Genomic DNA, 22,414 nt, shown 5'->3' with positions numbered 1-22,414 from the left:
ACAAGTACTTATGTACTCTTTTCTGAGTGGACAGCAATTGTAATGCCAGCCACTACATGTAAAACAATATTGCATGACAAAGTGGCTTGAAGGTAGCACCCGAGTGATGTGCAATTGTCACATAACATTTTAAATATATCCTTGAGTTATTGCTAAGCGTCATTGGGTCCCTTGAAAGGCACTGTATAAATCCAGGATATTATCAGCCTTATTATTGTGTCCATAAATGTACAATGTGTACTTTTTCTGAGAATATCTGACAAAGTAAATGACCCTAAAGCCGCTAAAGTCAAACCTTGGTTTTTGTGATTAATCTTTTTACGAGACTCGTTCTGATTGAAACCAAATCGTACCAAAACCAGAACAATATTTCCCATATAAGACAAAATAAATACATTTTATAGAAAATAACAGCAGGTGTAGACACAAAATGACTAAATTATTTTTTAACATCACTTACACCTTTATTGACGCTTCCTGCTCTGCTTAGCAACACTCGGGCAAGTTGGGGTAACATGCATGGTAACATCCTGTCAAAATATTTGGCCTTCAAAATAAAATCACAATACTGTATTAAAATGAGAGTTTCACCACTTTTTATTAGTGCGGGCTTCACTTAGGTGAAAGATTTCGCAGTCACGCTCAAATTTTTTTTACTGTCTGTGACAGTTAAAGGCTTGACTTTCGACAGGATGCATTGCACAGATGTTGCCTGAGTGTTGCAGACCAGACCGGGTGGATTATAGCTTTGTGTTGTGCAATTATCAAAGGTGTGTATTTGAAGTCACCACTCAAGTGACAAGCCATACGGTCACATTGGACCAGCCTGGACACATTCACTCAACCCCAACTAAAAGACAACAAGCATTAGCAATGCTAATAAACACAGCCATAAGATTATAATGGATATGTTTCTGCATTTTTCCAGGGCCCAGATGGAGACTTGAAAGGCTCACAGACGAATAAAAAAAAGCGGAATAAATTATCTCCCATGTTTCCACTCCTGAGCATTACAAAGCGCAGTCTCTACTTTTAGACTTCAAACCCTATAATGTTAGTTGCTTAGCAGTGTAAACCAGAGGCCGCTCGCTTGTGCTGGCTCAGGTTCCGTCCGACTATTGAGCTGCCAGAAACAGTGTAATAAGAACGCCAACATCCGAAAGACTCATTTTTTAACGCCACCTACAGGACTGGAGTGAAATAGCTTTGTAAATCCTGATTTCTCAGTGAAGGTCTTACACCTATTAGCATCGGGATTAGTGGAAAAAAGTATTGGTGTGAGCGTTACCGCCACCTGTTGAATTGGAGTGGAATTGAAAATGCCCCGCAAATCCTGATTTTTCAATTTAGAACATTCCCAAACAAGGAATCTTTCTGTCAAGACAAACGTGTTTGGCCTTGGCAGAGGTCGGCCTCGTTAGTGTTCGTTTGAATACACCGAGGATTGTTGACCTTGCAAGTATCTATCAGCTGATCGTCGTATGTTTCAAGTCTCTTAATGGACACAGTGGACGTGAACGTGCAGTGCTTCACACACACACAAACTCTCACACACGCACACACACACACACACACACACACACACACACACACACACACACACACACACACACACACACACACACACACACACACACACACACACACACACACACACACACACACACACACACACACACACACACACGCACGCACGCACGCACGCACGCTAGCGCCCAGTGTGATGTTTGACAGATCGCTCCCTCTCCCGCTAGGCTCACAGTAAACGTCCATCTGGCGGCCTCCCATGGGCACTTATTATTCTCAGCCAGCCAGGGGTTTTCTCTTTTCCCGAGCAGTCAAGTCAGTCAAGTCGAGCCCAAACGGCCGCCGCCGCCGCTTTTTCAATTACACGACCAGCTCGGACCGCCCCGAAAAAAGAAAAGTCCCGTTAAATAAGATCCAGAAGAAACGGGCAACGTCAAGGTATGCCACATTCCTCATTTGTTCACTGCACTTTTTCCAAACTGGGGCCGAGATGATTGATTGGCCACCCCCCGCGCTCTCTTGAACAGATGCGCTGAGGCTTGGGGCGGCCCTGAGAGGTCCTGCTGTCCTGTCCTGGCCCGGCCTGGTCTGGTCTGGTCTGGCCCGGGGCCATGCTGTACGCGCGAGTCAATGACAGTCGCTTGCACTCATCCTCCATCACTTCACCTCCTGCAGCGATGATGTTCCACCGCAAAACTTTTTGGTTACATTTTTTTTGTTTCATGTCTTTTAGAATTGATTTGTCCACCTAACTTATAAAGGAAAAGAAAATAACAAAAAAATCTATTTTCTTTATTAAAGCAGAAATGCAAAACATTAATATATTTTTTTTAATCTATTATCAATTTAATTGCTAATTATTTTTGATAATAGATTAATTGTTTTATTTAAAAATACATATATTTTAACATTGTCCAAATGCTCATAATTTCAGCTTCTCAAGAGTAAATATATTTGTTTTGAAATCTTTTTTTTTTTTGTGCGATTAATTTTTATTGATTCGTCGAAAAAGTAATTGACAAATTAATTGACTCATGAAATAATCGTTAGTTGCACTTGCAGCCCTAGACATTATTCATAGTTTTGAAATAATCCATTAAAAAGTGCAATATTGTAATGTTAGCAAAGCAATGGAAAAAAAATCAGGAGAAGTAAAAATAAGACAAAAACTAATTGCATGATTTTTTTTCTAATGAATACATAAGCTACAGGAATACATTTGTAATTTTAGCGGGTTTCATTTTAAATATGTTCTTAATATTTACAAGACGTAGTTTTACGATAACGTTATTATATTTAGGAAACAACGCATTGTTATAGCTTGTCAAAAATGCCAAAGCAAAAAAAATAATAACCCCAAATTTGGTTTGTTTGATAAAAAAAAAAAAGAAAGTTCAATTTGCCCCTGAATGTTTTTTGTCTCAACAATCTGGGCTCATTTGAATACAATTGAAAAACACGTTGGAATGTTGACGGCACTCCGAGCAGCTCAAGCGCATCTGAGGCTTCTTCCATATTTATGCAATGCCTCCCAAAGACGCATGACACACATGCACTCCTGAGTACTATGAAAAATGAAATGCCTCTTACCTCGTGCGGAATAGTCGGTCACATCTGCAAGGCGGCAGAGAGAGAGAGAGGGAAAGAGAGAAAATAAATGTCAGCAAGTTGCATGTGCAGAAAAGTTCTATGTGAAAAATGATGGTGTCCCACTATTGCGCACACTGCTTGTTAAGAATAGCCTCTTTCAACACGGGTGGTGTATCATTTATTAATAGAGAGGACATGAAACGTCTTCCATGGCGTCCCCCGAGATACAAAGTTTGCACAACTTGCATTAATATTCATTAATATTTGTCGAGTGATTTGAAGGGGAAGCTCATTTATTCCACAAAAAGGCCTCTTTCTTGCTTTAGTAAATGTACACACACACACACACACAAATACACAAAATAGTCCCACACTTCACATTGCACGGCACTTGTTGCAATTTTGCTAGACTACATTTTTTTTAATCAACAAAAATATGAAATGTATTTTAGCAAGTATACTGTATGTTAAAGCTTGTCTCTTGATATACATAGGTTCATGTCATAAAATTGAAAGGTGAAACGATTACTAATCGATAATCCAAATCCTCAGTAAATATTTTCAGATTTATTTACTCCACAATGAAAGCAGATTGATTACCACTGTGTTGAATCAAAATAAGACAAGATCAATGCCGAAAATTTTAGGCAATGTTGTGACATGTTACCGACCAAACCAGTAAAAGAATTATAAAAAAAATATTATTATTTTATTTAAGTCAATTTGAAAAAAAAGTTCAGTTTTTGAATAAAGAATGGAAATTTAAAAAAATAAAATAAAATAAGATTCATTGATTAATCAACAATATAATCGACAAATTAATTGATTATTAAAATAATCATTATTTGCAGCCCTACATAAAGTATGACATGACCAAATGTTTCCTTAAATCTTGCATCATCATTGTATGTTGGCCAGGCATCCTAGTGACATCATCGTGACATGAGTTGCACAAACTGCTCACTCTTGTGCAAGGAAAGCAGTGGACGTGGCTTCCTGTTCTTCGTACGTAGGTAATATTATGGCACGGCATTCATTTGCATTTTTGCCGCGCACGTACCGATTCCCCGGGGGCCCGAAGGCGGGGGAGAGTGTGATTACAATATCTGTTCACCGCGTGCAAACAAATCTATTTTCAGCAGAGGAAAAGGAATGTGGGGGGGGGGGGGTTACGTCGGGGAGTTGGGTCTTCGCTCATTACCATTCAGGTTGGACACACACCCGCTGCTAGCACTGTAATGTACCTAAACACAGAGCTCAGCCCACTGCCTTGAAGCTCAGCACCGGGGAAAATTGGACTCGAGGGAGGTCGGCAGCGGGGACTTATGTCGGATTTCAAGAGGAACCGCAAGCACCTGGGCTTTCAGTAAGACCACCGGCAGCATGCTAGGCTTGGTGAGAGGGTCTAATGTTTAACAAATGTGATTGATGGCAGCAATATTACAATCAAAATACTTGATACGTAATATAACACTTGATGTCAAGATGTCAGCAGCAAAGTGTGCAGAGTCATTTAGGCCTATCAATGTAATCCCTTCAAACTGTCTAGCAAATAAAGAAAGTGGTCAGACGAATATGTGCAATATGAACATGTATAATGGAACGTAGGGTGTTCCACAGGGTTCAATTCTGGGGCCAATTATGTTTTCATTGTATCTGCTGCCCCTTCTGCTGCCCCTGAGTTGCAGCTTAGGTCTATTAAATTAAGGAAAGCAATCTGACAGCTCTCGCCAGTCTATAAGGGCCGCTGCTAGCTCCTAAACACTGGAGCCACAGGCAGCGTACAATAATTACAATGTCAGCGTAATTAAGTCTTTATTAAGTTGTGTTGTTGACGTTGGTAGCAACAGTTTGTAACGTCAATTACATGTCCTAAACACCAAAAAGACAACTCAAGCCATCCGTTTTACCGCAACATGCTGCTGAAGGGAACAACTTCAAAATAAAAGGATTTTGGTAAGGTAAGTTCTATTTTTAAGTTGGCCTTCTTACCGCGTTGGCGGCATGTACTGTCAAACACTACACAACATAGTACTACCAAAACTGTTAAATACGTGATTTTTCATTTTCATGTGTGAGGAAAGTAACAGATAATCAATCCTTTAAAAGAACTGAAGAATCCTCATGTGTGTACCAGGTCTAAAATGGCGAATAGAAAACAAGAAGAACCCAATAGAAGAAAGTTCTCCACTCCACAAGCTTATTGATCGGGAGTAAATTTGGAAAGGTGGCCAATCAAGTCAAGTGGAGGTAGGCTTAAGAAGCGTAAGTGGATTAAAGCAGTGAGACGACAGAAAGGAGACTCTCACGGGAGAAAGCAAAGCTCTTCGAAAAAACTCAGGAAAAAGATGGAAGATACGGAAGAGCATTTTTTCCCCTCCATCGCCCTCCTGTTTTAAGCAGATAAGCCCTTTCCAAGGGTCTTAGTTATGCCGTGTGGAACCTGCAGCCCAACATGGAAACTTTTGACAAGGCAAAGAAAGGCTGTGGAGTCCATTCCTCGCCTTGTCTTTTCTATATTGACAAGAGGGAGTTGGGGAGGTTTAAAGTGGTCAGTGCTACGGGGAATTATAAAAGGAAAAGATTCAGTGTGTACAGCGTGCAGCGCAGAGTTTACATTTGACCGGCCAGTTACGAGTACAAAAAAAAGAAGTGTATTGACTCCAAATGGTCAACCATCAGAATATTTCACGAGCAAACTAAAAAGGAGAGAGTGCCAAAAAGAAAAATGAGCTGATTTCACATGTGTTAGATACTTTGAACAAAGATCAAAGAAATTGAAAAATATATACCTTTGAAACTCACATTCTGAAGATTTGGACAGTTTTAAGATTTCCTGATTCATCGACTGTGACTGGAAGATTTCCACTTCCACCTTTGACCATTTTGTGTCAGATAAGATGAAAAATCAATATGGTTCTTGCATTGACACAGCTTCAAAACTCCCAGTTTTGGCAGTGACACAGACTGCTGACAGGAAAGCTCACAGGACATAGCGCACCAAATCCTATGTTGCTGGCTCAACAACCAATGCTAACTCCTACTGGTTTATTTATGTCAGGCCATCTGGGTTTGCACATTTTTCTTTTTCCTAGAGGAAAGAGAGAATTTGCTTATTTGCAAACCAAAAGTGACAGCGCTGAGCGAAAGGAACAAGAGACGTTGGTCAATTTAGCTCTTGACAAGAAAGGCCTCAATTTCTCAATTCAAGACAATTTCACCTGCTTGCCGGTGTGGAATAAGGACAGCTGTTATTACTGCGGTACATAAAGAAACAAAAATGGCCGGGGAGCTGAAAAAGGAGAGTGTCGGGTGAAGGAAGGTGTGAAGCAGACGTTGGTGAGGACAGAACGAGAGGAATAAGTGATACAGGAAGAGAACCGCGGAGAGCTTGCAGCCTTCCATCTGAGCTGCGAGGAATTAGTGAGGCTTTGACAGAGGCTACAGATGGCCTGGGATCACACGGACTGTGGCGGGAAGTTTGCACCAGTCAGTCAAGGTGCCAGATTGGGTACAAAACTTTGAGGATGTCAAATTACATATTATATAAACGATTTGCAAAAATGTAATATAATAAACGCAATAAACGTCTTGTATTTTTTTAGGTTAATTTATCCTATAATACCAAATGTATCACATGTGATACTTTGAGTTTTTGAGGCCTCTGCATCGTTGTGTTTTTCTTCAATTTACAAAAAACAGACAGTCCATCAGTACTGATGGAATGACCTCTATGAAATGCGTGCATTGTGCGCATAATCTACAAGAGGGCAGTCATTTTCAAATAACATATTGTGTGTTTAGCCTATTACAAAAACTTTTTCTTAAGAAAATTGGCTAGCTTAATACTAAAACATAACGAACCGGCTAACAAAATTAGCATTGATTGAGCTCCCCTGATGTAGTTTATAAGCCTTTAAACAAATGATATTTCTGGAACGGATTCATTTGATTTACAAGTATGATCATGAACATGTAACTTGGAAATCAAAGTATCACTTTTATGTTTTGGTGAAACTGTGTAAAATGTGTGTATTGAATTTGAAAGAAAAGATATCTAAGGCCAAGCTATTGTTAATGGGTCAAAAAGTAGCCTACTAAAACAGTTGGACATACTTGTTTTTCAATGTTTCCAAGTGACTTTGGAGCACAGTAGCGCGGGGGGGGGGGGGGGTTGTATCTGACAGACAGACAGTGCCAGAGCGCAGAATGTTCAAGAGCCGTTTCTTCTTCAGCAGATGTTATCGTTTGTCACTGCATCTGTCTCTCATTTGCCATCACACCATATTGTTCTGTCAAAGAAGAAAAAAACAGGAACAAGATACCCATCCTCAGGCGTCATTTCCAAGATTCTCAGCGGTTCTGGATTTTGGGGTAAAGCTGTGACAGTCCAAGTTACCAAAGGTGGTGTCATCTCCGCTGTTGGTGTCTCACAAGACCAGAGTTTGAGATGTATGGTCTAGAAGGTGTTGTTGCCTTAGCTGATTGGACAGTAATTGCCTCAGTTGATCAAAATTCTCTTCTTTTGGCTATCATTTTCATCACTGCAGCTGTTGTTTTGTTTGTGGTAGAATCTGTTGTTGTGGTTACTGCTGTTGCTTCAGAGAATGTTGTCACTGCAGGTGTCAGTTCAGTTCATTGTAGTACCCGAAGTTGTTGTGGATTGAGTTGTCATGACAACTGTTCCTTTAGTCATTTCCATTATTGCCACAATTATGGATTCTGTTGTCTCAGAAGGTTCGATTTGGTTGCCTCTTTGTACTGCTGCAGATCACTTGGGCTTTGCCAGATCCCGTCACCTATTTCCATTGATCTAGAGCAGTGGTTCTCAACTGTGATCCTCGAGTACCCCTATCCAGCCTGTTTTCCATGTCTCCCACAAGCAACACAGGTGTTTCGAACGATCAGCTAATGAGCCAGCTCTGCATGGAGGCTGATAACAATCCTCAGCTGTGTTGGCTGGGGAGACATGGAAAACAACCTCAACCTCAAGGACCGGGGTTGAGAACTAGTGATCTAGATTACAATCCAGAATATACTCGCAGCCTTATCCTACCACAGTCTTTAATACTTGAATAGAGACTGACGTGCCCAAAAAATTATGATACACCACTATCCTCTAGTTCTAAACCTAGTCGATCTGTTCCCATATTTCTTCACACGTTCTTCTGAACATAAGACAGTCTTCTAGTACTCATCCCTGCAGACCTTGATGGTGATCACAGGCAAAGAATATCAGACACTACTGGACTGAACGCCCGAGTTCAGCTTTGTCAAGCCTTGCCGGGCCGTGAGTGATGTTAAATAAGATGTGAAAATTGGGCGACCAATGTGTATCTGTGAAAAGCCTGCAGACACAAGAGAACCCACGGGGGCCGCAAAAGAAGAAAAAAAGGTCGAACGCGATAAGAGATGTCGCTCTGAGCTATTAAGTAATAATGACATTTGACACTCTCTGCACTCTCTGTCTGCAAATTAACTTCTTAAATATTAGCTTCAGAAAACCACATGACCCGATCATAAATTCGAAGGAGTTGTTTAAATACTCAAATAGATAATTGGGCATGATGAGTAAACAGCGCAGCAGCAAGACACACGGGGGCTTGATATTGCTTTTTAATCCCCCCTCAGCGTGCCAAGCTCGCTCCGAGAACATTCCGAACGGTGCAAACTCGGCCAGGTGCAGCCATTACAGCAAGACAGATGGATTGGCACAAGTGGCACTCGGTTTTCCCTTCATATGTGGGCTGATCATTAATTACAAACATTCTCCTTCTGGAGAATGCCTGTCACTCCGATGAAGTTAAATGAGAACAGCCAACCACTGTGATGTGGGGTGTGCCATGCATCTATTCCCGTGTAATAGAGTGAAAGGAAGCTTTGTCCTCATACGTACTGTATGTTTGGGGGGACTCCTTTTAATATAGCCAGTACGACTTCTTTTGAAAATGAATTAAAATACTTCGACCCCGCCGCCATCTGTGCACTCGGCAAGGCCGGCAGCTGGGGGAACGCGTGAAAATGAAAATTCCGACACGGGCAAAAGCATGCGGGCAAGCCCCCAGACGCAGAGGAGCCACTGATATGCGAGCTTTGAACTTTATTTATTTCTCAAGCAAAGATTAAAAATGAGATTCTGGGATAATGTACAGGCTGGGATTGTGCTCTGGTTAAAATTTGGGAGATAAACAGAAAGCATTACGTCAGCATAACCAGACATAAAATAAAATAAAAAAAGACAACCCCTTTGAGGTCTAATTAAAATGCTACAAACATTATTTTGTGTCAAGTGTGAATGTAATTACCACTGGAATAAAAAACACTTGACAAGAACTGAAGAGTGCTGGATTCTAATGCTGATAAATCGGACACATTAACATTTCTAATGAATAACAAGATCTGATCTTGTGAATCTGAGTTTTGTTTTCCATAGCTAGAATGCTATTGCCAAAAAACGGCAACTTTAAACTAAAATGGTCGAATTCTTTTGTCCTTTCGGGCATTGGCACTTTAGAATTTTTAGGGTCTTACACACGATAGACATGCCTTTGAAATGTCATGCTAAAAACTTAAACGGGTTTCAAGGGTAAATATTCCAAAAGATCCAGGGGATCCCAAAAACTTGGCTCTTGGGACAAAAAGTCAACTACGGGTTGTAATCCTGGTGGACATGTAATGTATTTAAGTGGTTGCAAAAATGATGCCCAAGTGTCATTGAATAAAATGAAATGCATGGAAAAGTCTCAAGGAACTATGTCTGAGTCGGCCATTTTGGTTTGAAGCAGATATTTCAGCCAAATCCTCGGGCTCGTACTTTGACTAGGGATGTAATAACAGCAATATTGCAATGTCGTGATATTAAAATTTCCACGAGATCGTCATCATCATATCACGATATTAAAAGCAGCACGACTGTTAAAAAGGCCAGATTGTTTTCCTTTTGTACATTTCCAGTACACTATGGTGGGTATTTTATTAGTGCAGTTTAATGTTAATTAGGCATGTTTGGCCAACTACCGGTACATTAAGTCATACCGTAATGTTACCAGCACAATTTGAACTACAGTGGTACAGTGTTCAAAGTCCGAATTGTTCAACCTCCGAAACATTTTTTCCCATAGGAAATAATGTAAATGCAATTAATCCGTTCCCAAGCTCCAAAAACAGAAAATTCCTATTTTAATTTATATTTTTTACATTTACAGTACAGTACAGTATTTAAACAATAAAAAATACCTTACCTTACCTGTTGTGGTGTGATGGTATCAGTGGATGATAAATGTTATGTTAATGCTAGTTTTAATTCAGTGCTGAGTTTGTGTATTTTACATTGGGCATAATGTTAGACTACTAACTACTCCTTGCGTGCATTGTTTAACGTCAAGCACGTTGTTGAACAGCTAAGGGGGGTCCTCGTGCCAGTATTTACAGAAGTAGCCATGGTAGTTACAACTGTGCGATAATCTCCTTCCTAATTCCACTGTGTTTCTTAACACTGTATGTTTTTATTTGCTGCCACTGGCACTGAAGAAAATTTGTGAAAGAATCAAAATGCACTCGCGAGTATGGAGCACCTCCGGTAGTATTCACGATCTGACTGGAAATGAGCAGTTCATCGTCTCAACTACCGCAACGTGAGCATTCGGCATTGCTCAGCTTTGCTCGTCTTCACCCGACTACCCATTTTCAAGGTATCTTTTTTGCTTGGGTGTTCGAACTCCGCAAATTAGTTCCAACTCCGAGGCATTTTTTACTCCGATGTTTTGGTTGAAGTCCAAATTGTACGAGTTCCGAGACGTTCAAACTCCTAGGTTCCACTGAATATGTATTATTATGACCTCAGCTAATTAGCATTGTATTGACGAGCATTAACGAGACATTTACATGCAATTGCTCATGTCTCTTTTATCAGTATTGGTGTTTTTTGGTCTACAGAAACCACACGGACGGGTCTGGTTACTGCACATGGAAATGACTATGTTCTAACCGGACATATGGCAGCAGTTATCAAACCCATGAATAAGTCATACCAGCAATTTTCAACATCTCTGTAAAAAAATAAATAAAATACTACATAGACCATGATACTTGGCGCCGCTGAGCCAACATTACAAAATGACCGACCAAGCCTATTTCTTTGTCACTGCTGTTATGAACAAAAACACATTATTGTGCTTCATTTTGTACAAAAACACTTTATTGTGCTTCCCCCAATATAAACGTTGTATTATTATTATTATTATTTAATGTATTCATTTTTTACAATATTGTGAGTTTTTATCATGAGCTTTCATTTTTATAATCGCTAAACTCCACACAATATTGTATAGTGACGTCTGGTTATCATTAACGTCCCTAACTTTGACTAGCTTCTACAAGAGAATTTGGCCAAATTAGCCCCAATCGGCAGCAGCTATCGATAACAGAGAAATATTTGCTCTATCATCTAAAACCATTTAGATTCTTGTAGCCTGAATACAAATTAAAATGCACTCAAGGGCCACATGTTCCCCATCCTTGTGCTATATACTAATCTCGTTTTAGCTGAACCCAAATATGAGGTTTTTGATTAAAAAACTAAACATGTCGTGATGTTTTTGCACAGCTTAATCATTTCAGTGCAGTCTGATACAAGTGCGAGAGGTGAATTAATCGTCGCACATTTGGAAGCGTTTTGCCTCCCGACTCGACACTTGCTTTGATTTGCGGCCGCCGCTGCCGACAATCAGCACACTTGATTAACATTGACGCTGGCACTCGTCTGCGGCGGCTGTCATCTAGCTGCCATTTCTTCCGCTGGTGACAATAAAGCAATATCAGCTGCAATGTTTATGCCCTGTAATCACTTTCCCCGCCACCTGATCTCCTCTTCATCAACTCAGCACGTTAAGAGTTGGAAATATGGCGCCATGTATTATGCATTAGTGATAATCTCCCTGAGGAAACACACACATACACACTTCACTATACTGTAAATGCAATAGTGTGCGCATCCTCTCATTGCCTTTTCTTGACACCTCCACACATGTCAGCGCACACACTTTGACAGATGCCTGAAAGTATTCGGAGTGGTTGGGGGCAAAGCTGCTCTTGGGTGAATCAACACCTCGTCAGCTGTCACAAATTACGCCTTTTTTTGTTGTCCTCAGACCTTATCTATCATTCTCTTATTTGTAAATATCAACCATGCATTTATTCCACAATACCACAATACAGGGTCGTGCACTTAAATTACAACTGGACAATCATAATATTGATAAATCATAATTTAAAAAAACATGGACATTTTAACATATCAGTATTAATAATAACAGGTCTCTGTTGCTGTGCTTTTTAGTTTTTTTTGCATTAGTTCCTGGGGAGCCCTTTGGGACATCTGTGATTAGGGGGCTTTAAAATAAATTGAATTGAATTGAATTACATGTTGACTCGAGTCCTCGTAAACAAGTAGGATGTCTGCGGGGAGCCAAAGTAACCTAAGAGTCTTAATTAAAGCCATTGATTGGTTACATAAGCGCATAGAAGCAGTGGACATTTCCTCCCTGCTAATGACCCCCTGCATGCTCTCTAATTAGCAAATAGTAGTAAACAATCAGCAGGCTGGTTTAACTCTCGCACCTCATTAGCCGTGTGGCACCAGTTATACAATACAGTAGAATCACAGCATATTATAGCTATCCCCAGATAATCTATCGACAGTATTTAAAGCATAAATCTACAGTATCTATTATTATATACTGTAAATCTATGTTGCAGCTACGAAACTGAAGACACTATAGTGGTGCCCTGAGACAAGTTTAATTTGTTCAGCATCACAATTCAAAACATCTTAAATCATCGGTCCTTATTGAAATGAATCCATTACAAGCTTCCCTTCAAAAAAGGTTTTCTTTTCATTTTTTGGGGGGTGAAAAATAGCAGTCTATTATATTCTACTTTATAAAATAAAATTAGGCTTGCTTGACGTGATTTCAACACAATTAGCGGGTATTTTTTTTCGAAAAGCATTATTGCTATTTTTCGGGATGGCAGAGTACCGATAAACGGTACCGGGTCTTACTTCAAGGTATCGGTACACATGACAGTGGCCGATACCAGTATTGGTCGCCCTTTTGTGGCCGTTTTACGATCAGGAACTAGGAAGTAGAAGAATAAAAAATTGCCATTAATTTCACACAATTTTAAGGAAAAATGCTATGTTGGGATATATAGGACTTTAAAATTATCATTGTTTTGGGGGGAAATTTTATGTATCAAAAGTAATAGTGGCATCGGTGCTTGGTGTCAGTATTGGTGACGACTCAAGAGTTGAGTACTCGTATTGGTATCAGTCTGGGAAAAAAGTATCGAATATCACTACTTATTATCTTTTTTTAAATTATTTAAATTTTTATTTAGATCGAGAATGGTGTGATCAAGCCGTAATCCAATACACGGCAGAAGGAGACTTAAGCAGCCGGAAGTCTTTTAGGACTGAGGGCGGGGGCGGCAACGTTTTCGCATTCACTATACAGCTATAAGACTTTACAGCAAGTAAGGGGGGGGGGGGGGGGGGGGGAGTATGATCACAGGCGATGAAATCTGGCGGACAAAGGTCAAGAGGATTGTGGCTCCGCGCCGTGAAATGATGAAGCCGTCATGAAAATTCATTGGCAAGGACGGCAGTTGTTTTCTCACAGCGGAGACTTTGAGAGCGGAATACAAAGTCGGAACATTTATGACACAAAAGGAATGTTGCAAGGTTATGCAGGGGCCTGATGCATATACATTAGTTCACACATTGTTAGAGAAAGTTAACTGCAATGTTGGCTCGCCGGCTACAAAAGCAGGAAAAAAGAGCCCTGTTGTTGAGAGAGATGCTTATGGATGATGGTGAATCTGGTCCTAATATTAATAACAATTTGATTTTCAGTTGTTGTTGGATGACATTGGAGCGAGGCATGTATTAATGGAAACCCTCTATATACTTCACCAATTGTGATAATATGGGGTGTATTCTTGAGGGAGGCATTTATTTTCCTTAAATGGACTGTATCTATTAGACAGACACTACAGTAGGTAGCAGTAATTGGTTTATTATGTTTGTTTTACTGGCACACCAATCCCCAAATGTAGGTGTATACTTTTTAAATATGACATAACCATTCATGGCAAATTATTTTAGCTACAGGACCCCAATTTGAGAACCACTGTTAGAGTCCCCGATGCATTTCCCTTTTGGACATTTCGGATAAAGTTAACAAGAACCAACCAACAATTGGAGCAGCAATTCAGAGTCACATTGGAACGTGCTGTGTTAAAACACAATGCATTCTTCAGTCACTGGTGATCGTTTGGGCTTATTATTAGGATGGGCTACAGAATGCCGTTTGATTGTAGAAAATGTCTCCCACAGCGGACAGCACAATGCTTCATCACTCATGTGTAAGGAGGGGGGAGCAAGCAAGGCAGCCAAGGGAGAAAAAGCCACCAAATAAGAATGTGAGTCAGGGCGGCTGAGTTGTGTGCTAAACTGCATTCACTTGTCACTACTCAGGTGGCCATGTAATGACAATCACGGAGATGGAGACGCAGGAAGCACTGATTCAAATTGGGACTGCTACAATTTAGCCAGAATAATTAAAAAATCTAATAAAAACAGTAGCAAACTAAAAAATGAGACCGTGACCACTGTCGTATAATTTTGGGTCTTCCACTATGAACCAGGAAGTAGCCTGCTATCTAACAAATTATTATTTACTTACTTTACTTTTACATGCACTCAAAGACATATTTACATGGATTTGGATTGTGATATGACAAGCCTAATTTATTTCTTTTCGTTGTGTTTGGGTACAGAATAATCAGCCAGAACAAGAGATCTTTGTTAGCTAACTGATCTGAACTTTCCCTGATTTGTCCCTCCAGCAGTTTGTCCTCCTTGGCTGCCACTCACTCACTCCACGGTGTAAGTCGCTCGGCTGGCAGACGGCCACGACGGTTCCCTGCTATTTGACTGTGTGCTAATTGTTGTCGGGAAGAAGAGGCTTTCCGTTGAAGAGATTCAAACAAAACGAGAGCATGCGTGGCTTAGCAGCTTAATGAATGTGTCAGATGTATTTAAACAAATGGATTACAACATCTGTACACACTTGGATGGATCACCACCTTCCAGACTGGGAGTGTGAATGAGCTATCCTGGAGACAATAACAAGAATATGTTATAATTGCAATTCAATGCCATCATTTTGAAGTTAAGAGTACTGGAATATCTAAATGTTCTCCCACGATAATTTAACTCACCTCCTGCACCATCCCCATAATTTTTGTTGAAGGTACCTGTGCTTGTTGATTGTGGAAATCTTCGCTATATATTTAGCACGATAGCGCTGCAATGACTTTGCCCAAAAAGACACAGGAAGTCTGCCATATTGGCAGAGGTGGATAATCCAGGTCCAAAAAGTAAAAACCCTGCCACAGTTTGGCTTTAGCCTCTGATGCTAGCTAGCTTGCTCTCTAGCAGGTAAACGAGCACCTTGGGAGCTAGCTAGGGAGCTTGCTAACTATAGCTAGCACCTCGGGCTAAAGCCGAACTGTGGCAGGGTTTTTACTTTCAGGACCTGGATTTGCCATCTCTGCATATTGGTGAGAGCGGCCATTTTAGTACCATACTGGCCATTGATCGTTAACTTGTCCTACAGATGTTGTCTGAAGAGAGGAAGAGTGCCCGTTCATCGGCTCACGCACCAGCTTTACTCCAAGTGGGATTGAGCGATCTTGCTTAGCGGAGGTTATAAAACGCCCCTTGCACTCATTGCTCATTTTACACGATACAAGGCTCATTATTCCTGCAGTCATTGCTAAGCAAAATGTCAATAGTTTATTATGGAGATGTGGCAAGAGAGATGGATGCTGTGGGTGGTTGAAGTAAACGGGAATGTTGAGAATCAGATTTTCTCCCTAATTTATGTGGAAATGTGAAGGCTGCGCAAGCACTGAAGACGACGCTATTTTCGTACCCGCCTTCAAAGGCATCTCGGGATCTTTAATGTTGACATCAGTGACAACAATGAGCGCGGCACTGTTTTTAATGATGTGCTGCTTCTTTGCGAATTCCTCCCTGCCTTTGTCGTTCTCAAGTGAACACAGGCAGGCACATGAAAACCTGTCAAAAAAAAAAAAGGAGTCCAGTCCCATGAACATCCCCGAGCTGTTCAAGTGTGCAAATGTTTCTCTTGTCTAAGGAACCGTTCCATATGTTTGTAATCATGTCGGCTCCCTGGCCGCCGCAGATCATTTAGTCGGCTGCCTCATACATTTCAATTAGGCTCAACTAGCACAGCTAAACCTGCGCAAAGATAATATTGATTTCCTGATATCCTTATGACTATATGAGTAGAGTCTGTCTTGTCCAAGCTTAAATATGTATTTATTTATTTTTTACACAAAAGAGTATACATATAAAACCTTTGATTGAAAACTTGTCATGATTGTATTTTGGGTCACTGATGATGGAGTAGTACATTCGCCTGACTGATGCAGGCAACATGCGTTCAGTTCCCACTCATCGATGGTGTGAAAGTGAATCTGAATGGTTCTATGTCAGCCCAGTGACTGACTGGCAACAAATTTAGGATGTAGTCCACCTTTCGCAAGGTCAGCTGGGATAACATCCTGCATCCCGTCACTCTGAAGAGGATAAGCGGTGTAGAGAACATATGGATGGATAATTGTATTTATTCAATTAATTAACATCAGGATTTCCCTCAATGCTTTATTTTTCTGGGCCAAATATTGTTCCCAGTCCGTCTATGACCACTAGCCTTAGCAAATTTTCTGGGGGATACCCTTAACATTCTAATTGGTTACTTATTCATTTTGATTTTGGCAACTTTCATGGCATCAATATGGCAAAATATTTAAGTAAGCCATCTAGGAAGGATCACATTTCCATTGTACATTTCAGTTAATGAGCAGTAAGGTCAATTATTTATTTAATTGATTTTATACGTAATTATTAGGCATGGGATGAGACAAATCCAACGAGACGAGATACCTCACAAGAGAACGAGAGGAGATTTTTGCAAAATTTGTATTGTAATATATATATATATATATATTTACATAAAACCAATACAAATTACAGTTTCCTTTTTTTTGAGAAGACTGCAAGAAAATAAACAATGTAGCTCTACAATGCAAATGTAAACATATACAGGAGAGTCACTTTTGTTACAGGCTCATTCTTTAAATGCTACTTATTTTATTTACTTCTTATTCACTTACCTACTTCTTGTGTTATTTGTTAATAATTTCATTTGCTTGATATGTATTAATGTATTTTTGTTTTACCTGTCTTTACTGCATGACCACGTGTTACCGTTATGAACAAGTGTTGCTGTGCATCTCACAGAAAAAGCCATACAAATCCAACAGTATGGATGCATAACTTGCTATGCGCGGTACGACGAAGATACTTGGCAGCGCAAGGGAGCCGTCGTCTTTAAAGTGATGTGATCATTAACAATACAGCACCCACATCCCAATTACGAGGCGTCTTTAAGGAAAAGTGTCTGCGGCTGCCCGAGCGCCGTCATGTTTGTCAGTCACTCTCGGGCCACCTCATCCATCTCCTGACACCCCGGCAGACGGAGCAATCCGTCAGAGACCTGATGAGACTATGGAATCTTGAGCGCTTCGCAGCTTGCATGCCAGATGGGCTGATGTACAGTTTGGTAATATTACAAAGTCGCGGTAGAGAGAATTAATGGCACAGAGGTTGTTGACTAAAGTGACTAAAGTATTTTTTTAAATGCATATCTTTTTATTTTACTCAAGTGAAAGACTACATTTGGCAAGAAGTGGTTTTAGGGGACCAGGGGATTGTCACTATTTGGATTTTGTGTTCTTGATTAAGGGTGGATATTGGAATGAATGTCTTTAAGTTACCACAAGTCTGTTGTGCAATATATTTGGGAGCCTCCTGTTGCAGTTCCAAAATGTTATTTTTTGACTGGTTGAAGCAACATAAATGAAAAGCGACTTATCACACAAACGTGAGTGCCATTTCGCGGAAAACTACCTTCCCCAGTGGATTTTGCATGGACATGAACAGAACCCTTTCTCGATGCTTGTTTCTACTCATTGTCTTGCAAAACAGCCGGCAGTTGACCCTCTCCAACGCATACAAAACAGGATGTCCAAAACCTCAAGGGTCGGGAAATTCTTTGCTTTTTTTTTTGCAAAAACAAGTATTGAGCAACACCAGATGTGCTGGCTTTTACACAGCTTCATTATTAGGGATGTAGTTCAGAAAAATTCAGGGTCTGATTTTGAGGCATCTCAGTCAGTGATTCCTGACATTTCTTGATATGGTGTAAAAAGCAAGCAAAACAGAGTAAAACAAATGTTTTCGCAGAGTTTCTTCGGAAAGGGGAAAAGGCCAAATGAGGAAATAGAAGAAAAGCCTCCAACTTTCAAGAAAAAGATAGCTGCATTTAATAGACAATATCAGCCTTCCAACTGAAAATAAGGGTTTGTGGCTGCAGGTGATTGTCACACACCAAACCCGATCTGCATAATAAGTGGCAACAGTTTCAAATGAAGCAATGAAGCCTTCAAAACTGTCCACCCAACAACCACAAACAAAACAAGCACTTGCTTCCACTTCCAACATCCCATGTTTGTGAAGTGGAACTGTCCTTCATAACTGTCTGTTGAAGAGCAACAAGCGCAGTGCTACAACTTCATTCAGTTTAACGGTGAGTTGGATTATTCATCATTTGTTTTTATTTGTTTCTGCAGTCCGTCAAAATATTGTTCATGTGAAACTGGTTCAAGGCACAAAAAGGTTTTGGGAGTGCTGTTCAAAGTGACATCCGGTGCCTAATGCTAATTGTTCAATGTCGCTTAATAAAGAGAATGTCAGACATTGGCATCTGAAATCTCGCAGGATTTGTCGTACATCTGACATTTGCTCTTAATCACAAGTGGAATACAGCTTGATTAATATAAAGTAATAAGTTAATCATGAAGTGAAATATCTTGGAGATGATTTTGCCCACGATATTCTTAATGGGTAACAAACGAGGGCTCTTCAGGAATGACGGGTGTGGTACGAGGCTCTGCCTGGCCATTAGAGTCACTCAATGGCGAGTGATCGACTTGCTTTCGGGCTCCGTTATAAGCCTGTGAAACTGCTGCTCAGCGTCAAAGCGCTGCTCTGGGCGTGCTCGCAAACGCCGCCTTTTTGTCTTTTTACAGGCCACTGGATAAAGTGCTTACCCTAATTACGTCGGCTCAAATCGAATCGAGTCGAACGGAGCTCATTTGTGATTGCCGGGGACGCACTAACTTGTATATTCAATCAAAATGAAACAAAGGCAAACTTTAAGAGACGGCTTGACATAGATGTACATCAAACATAGCCAATTACATTACCCCCCCTCCTGATAGGCATTGTATAATTGCAATGTAATGATCTTTTCACATCATCCATAATGAATGTAGGCATGAGTGAGCGCCTCCCAATAAACACAAATTGATGACAGTGAACTATCATTTATAAAGTGCACGCGTGGTTGAAATCCATGACGGTGGAATCCGCTGATTGAATGTCTGTCTGTGCTCTTAAGTGCCTCGTGGTCTTGATTCGAACCCCCGGTTAAGGAATGGAAATATGACATCAGCGTCTGCAGAGGTTTTTGATATTCCGTTTTTTGTGTGATGATCCTTGTTCTTTTTTTTTTTTCTTTTTAAGTTGCACATAAGCTGACCAATGTAAGCAAACTTTGGACAACTTTGGTCTGGTATACACATTGACACGTGACGTCTGTCTAGCAAATACAACCCATTCCCGACAGTTTTATTTTCTTTGAAGACACACAGGCTGATGTAAGAGCCCATTTAGTGAAAAGTAATAGCACTAATGCACACGCGTAAGCATATCAAGTATATTCATGCATATTTTCCCTGTTCTACCTCATGGAATGTGATCATGTCCCCAAATAGTGCTTGGAAAAGCTATAGATAGTGGACTTTTATTTCCCATGTGGGCCGTCTTTCATATCCTTAAGTGAACTTCCATCTTCAAGTGGAGGAGGCTGCAGCGCATCAGTGGATTTATATATAGACGGATATTATACAGTGCATATATATATAAATATATATATATATACATATAGTTGGTAGATACACAGTCCGTTATCTCAGGCTTAGCTCACGGCAAGACGCCATGGCGGTTTCCAGGTTGAAACAAGGTCAGGAATTTTGAGGTTGAGGTCTTGAAAGTGGAGCCAATCGATATGGTGAACTTCCCCTGCTGATTCACGGGTGAGCTTGAAGAGCTGAGCTGGCTAATGACACCTAATCACATCAGCAGCAGGAAGCTCGAAATGATGCACCACGCGAGTCCATCGCGGGGAAAAAAAAGTGAGAGCTGAATAAAAGAGAGCTTCAAATATCCATTGAGAAAATCATACATGAATGCACCTTTGTTGAGTGAGTGAGGAGAAGTAAGTGAGTATCATATGACCGAGACAAGCCCTTTGACTTGTGTACATAGGCAGCAGATTTGCAAAATGAAACCTACACTGACGATTAAAAATGTATATACTGTAAGTTCCAGTGTAATGTATGCTTGACAAATATTCCCGACCAAGTGCAATATAAGGCCAGGGGAACAAAAGGCTGTAGTGAGGGGCACTCGCTCTTAATTGGCTCCCTGATCCACAGCTGGATCTGAGCTGAGGGAGCTTCCAGCTACGCCACCATCGTGCTGGAAAAAAAGTAGCGGGTCGGGGCGCTGCTCCTGTCCGTCTTGATTAACGAGCGCTCAAACCCTTCTTGAGATATCACATGTTACTGTTATCGGCGCTAACAATACACATTGCTCATACACACTATACTGTAATACCAACTGTGTCATTAATCTGTGTCATTTTTTTCAAAAGATAAAGTTCTTCTTGAGTCGTTCAGTTTATACTTGGACACAAAAGATGGACTAAATCAATTAATCACATGCTGCTTCATCACATCGAAAGGCAAAGCCAACAATGTCAGGCATGTTCATCCGGGTGAAAACGCGCATTCCCTTAAACTTGCAATAATTCAGCCTCGCAAGCCCGTTTCAATTAACAACCTGAAATTTTGTCAGCATTTGTGTTATGAGTAGACCCTAAAAACACACACAGGAAGTAGGCTGTTTTGGTTTGATGCAACCATATGTAGTTGTTCACAAAGAGCAGCGTCCTCCCTCTAAGCACCCACAGCAAAAGAGCCTTCATCTATAACCGCGTGCCAGCTCCTCCACCTCCTCCCTTCTATCCCCCTGTCGCTAATTAGCCACAAGATGGATTACATCATGGTATCTAATAGAGAGGAGCGCGCCAGGCCATCCCAAAATACAGACACACACACGCACATACTGTAACTCCCTTGGCCTGATAAAATCACATCAGTCACTCTGCCTATTTGGTCTCATATTCATATTAACAAAGTAGGTTCACAAATATGAACGGCATTCATCAGAAATTGTCAAGTCAGACAGTGTAGCATGATTAGAACGAGGAAGACATGCTCTCACTTGATGAGGCGCAATGTATAATGCATCATGTTTGCCGGGGCACTCTTGTTAGTTCATGCTCTAACGAGCTCACGAGAATAATGCACTCGGACATAAGCAGTGCAATGGAAATTGTTTGAATGGGATGCGCACAACATTATGGAGCGACCACGTTGGAATTGAATGAAGGACACATCATCAGGCAAAAAATAAAATTCCAAGCCCGAGTCTTTTTTGAAAAGGACATTACAATGGATTTGTGCATTAAGTTTCAAAATGTCAGTCTCAAGGATTTTTTGGTACTTTAAGCAAGATTTATGTGAAACATTTCGAGAAAGGCACATTTACTGGGTGAGGAGCAATCATTTTCAAATGTTGTCATTTTGGGGCTTAAAAATTAGTAGAATGTTATTTTTTCTTAGAGAATTTCGGTGAATAATTTCAAGTGAGTTTGCTAATTTTTTTTGCATGGTTGTGAAAAATGCTACCAAACAAAACAATTGGTGATGCTGATGCACCTCTTCGTCATATTACATAATTACACCCGTTTCAACTAAGTTCGTTAGTTTTTTCAAAGTACATTAATCCCTGGGTTATCGTGGCGGTAACGTTCCAAACCACCCCTGAAATCCGTAACGTAGGAACCCAGTATATCATTTGTATGCTATACAACACACACTATATGCATGTGAGGAGGATGTATTTTGTCCACTTGGGGTCCCCATTCCACTAGGAATGTAACGGTGTGTTGTGAGA

At 40.5% G+C, this 22,414-nt stretch overlaps 1 protein-coding gene across 23 annotated transcripts in view; it reads right to left on the bottom strand.

The window, feature by feature from the left end:
* Nucleotides 1-22,414, bottom strand: part of ptprda (protein tyrosine phosphatase receptor type Da) — a 236,499-nt gene that overhangs the window by 170,189 nt on the left and 43,896 nt on the right. For all 23 annotated transcript variants that reach the window (XM_086058898.1, XM_086058901.1, XM_086058902.1 and 20 more), the window contains exon 4: nucleotides 3,118-3,141. The gene's annotated coding sequence lies outside the window, so the exon portion shown is untranslated. The remainder of the gene's footprint in view (nucleotides 1-3,117; nucleotides 3,142-22,414) is intronic.

The sequence above is a fragment of the Leptonotus elevatus genome, chromosome 17 (assembly GCF_054856555.1).
Source record: "Leptonotus elevatus isolate MCC_2025b chromosome 17, RoL_Lele_1.0, whole genome shotgun sequence".
Classification (NCBI taxonomy): Eukaryota; Metazoa; Chordata; class Actinopteri; order Syngnathiformes; family Syngnathidae; genus Leptonotus; species Leptonotus elevatus.
This window is presented reverse-complemented; position numbering and strand designations above follow the sequence as displayed.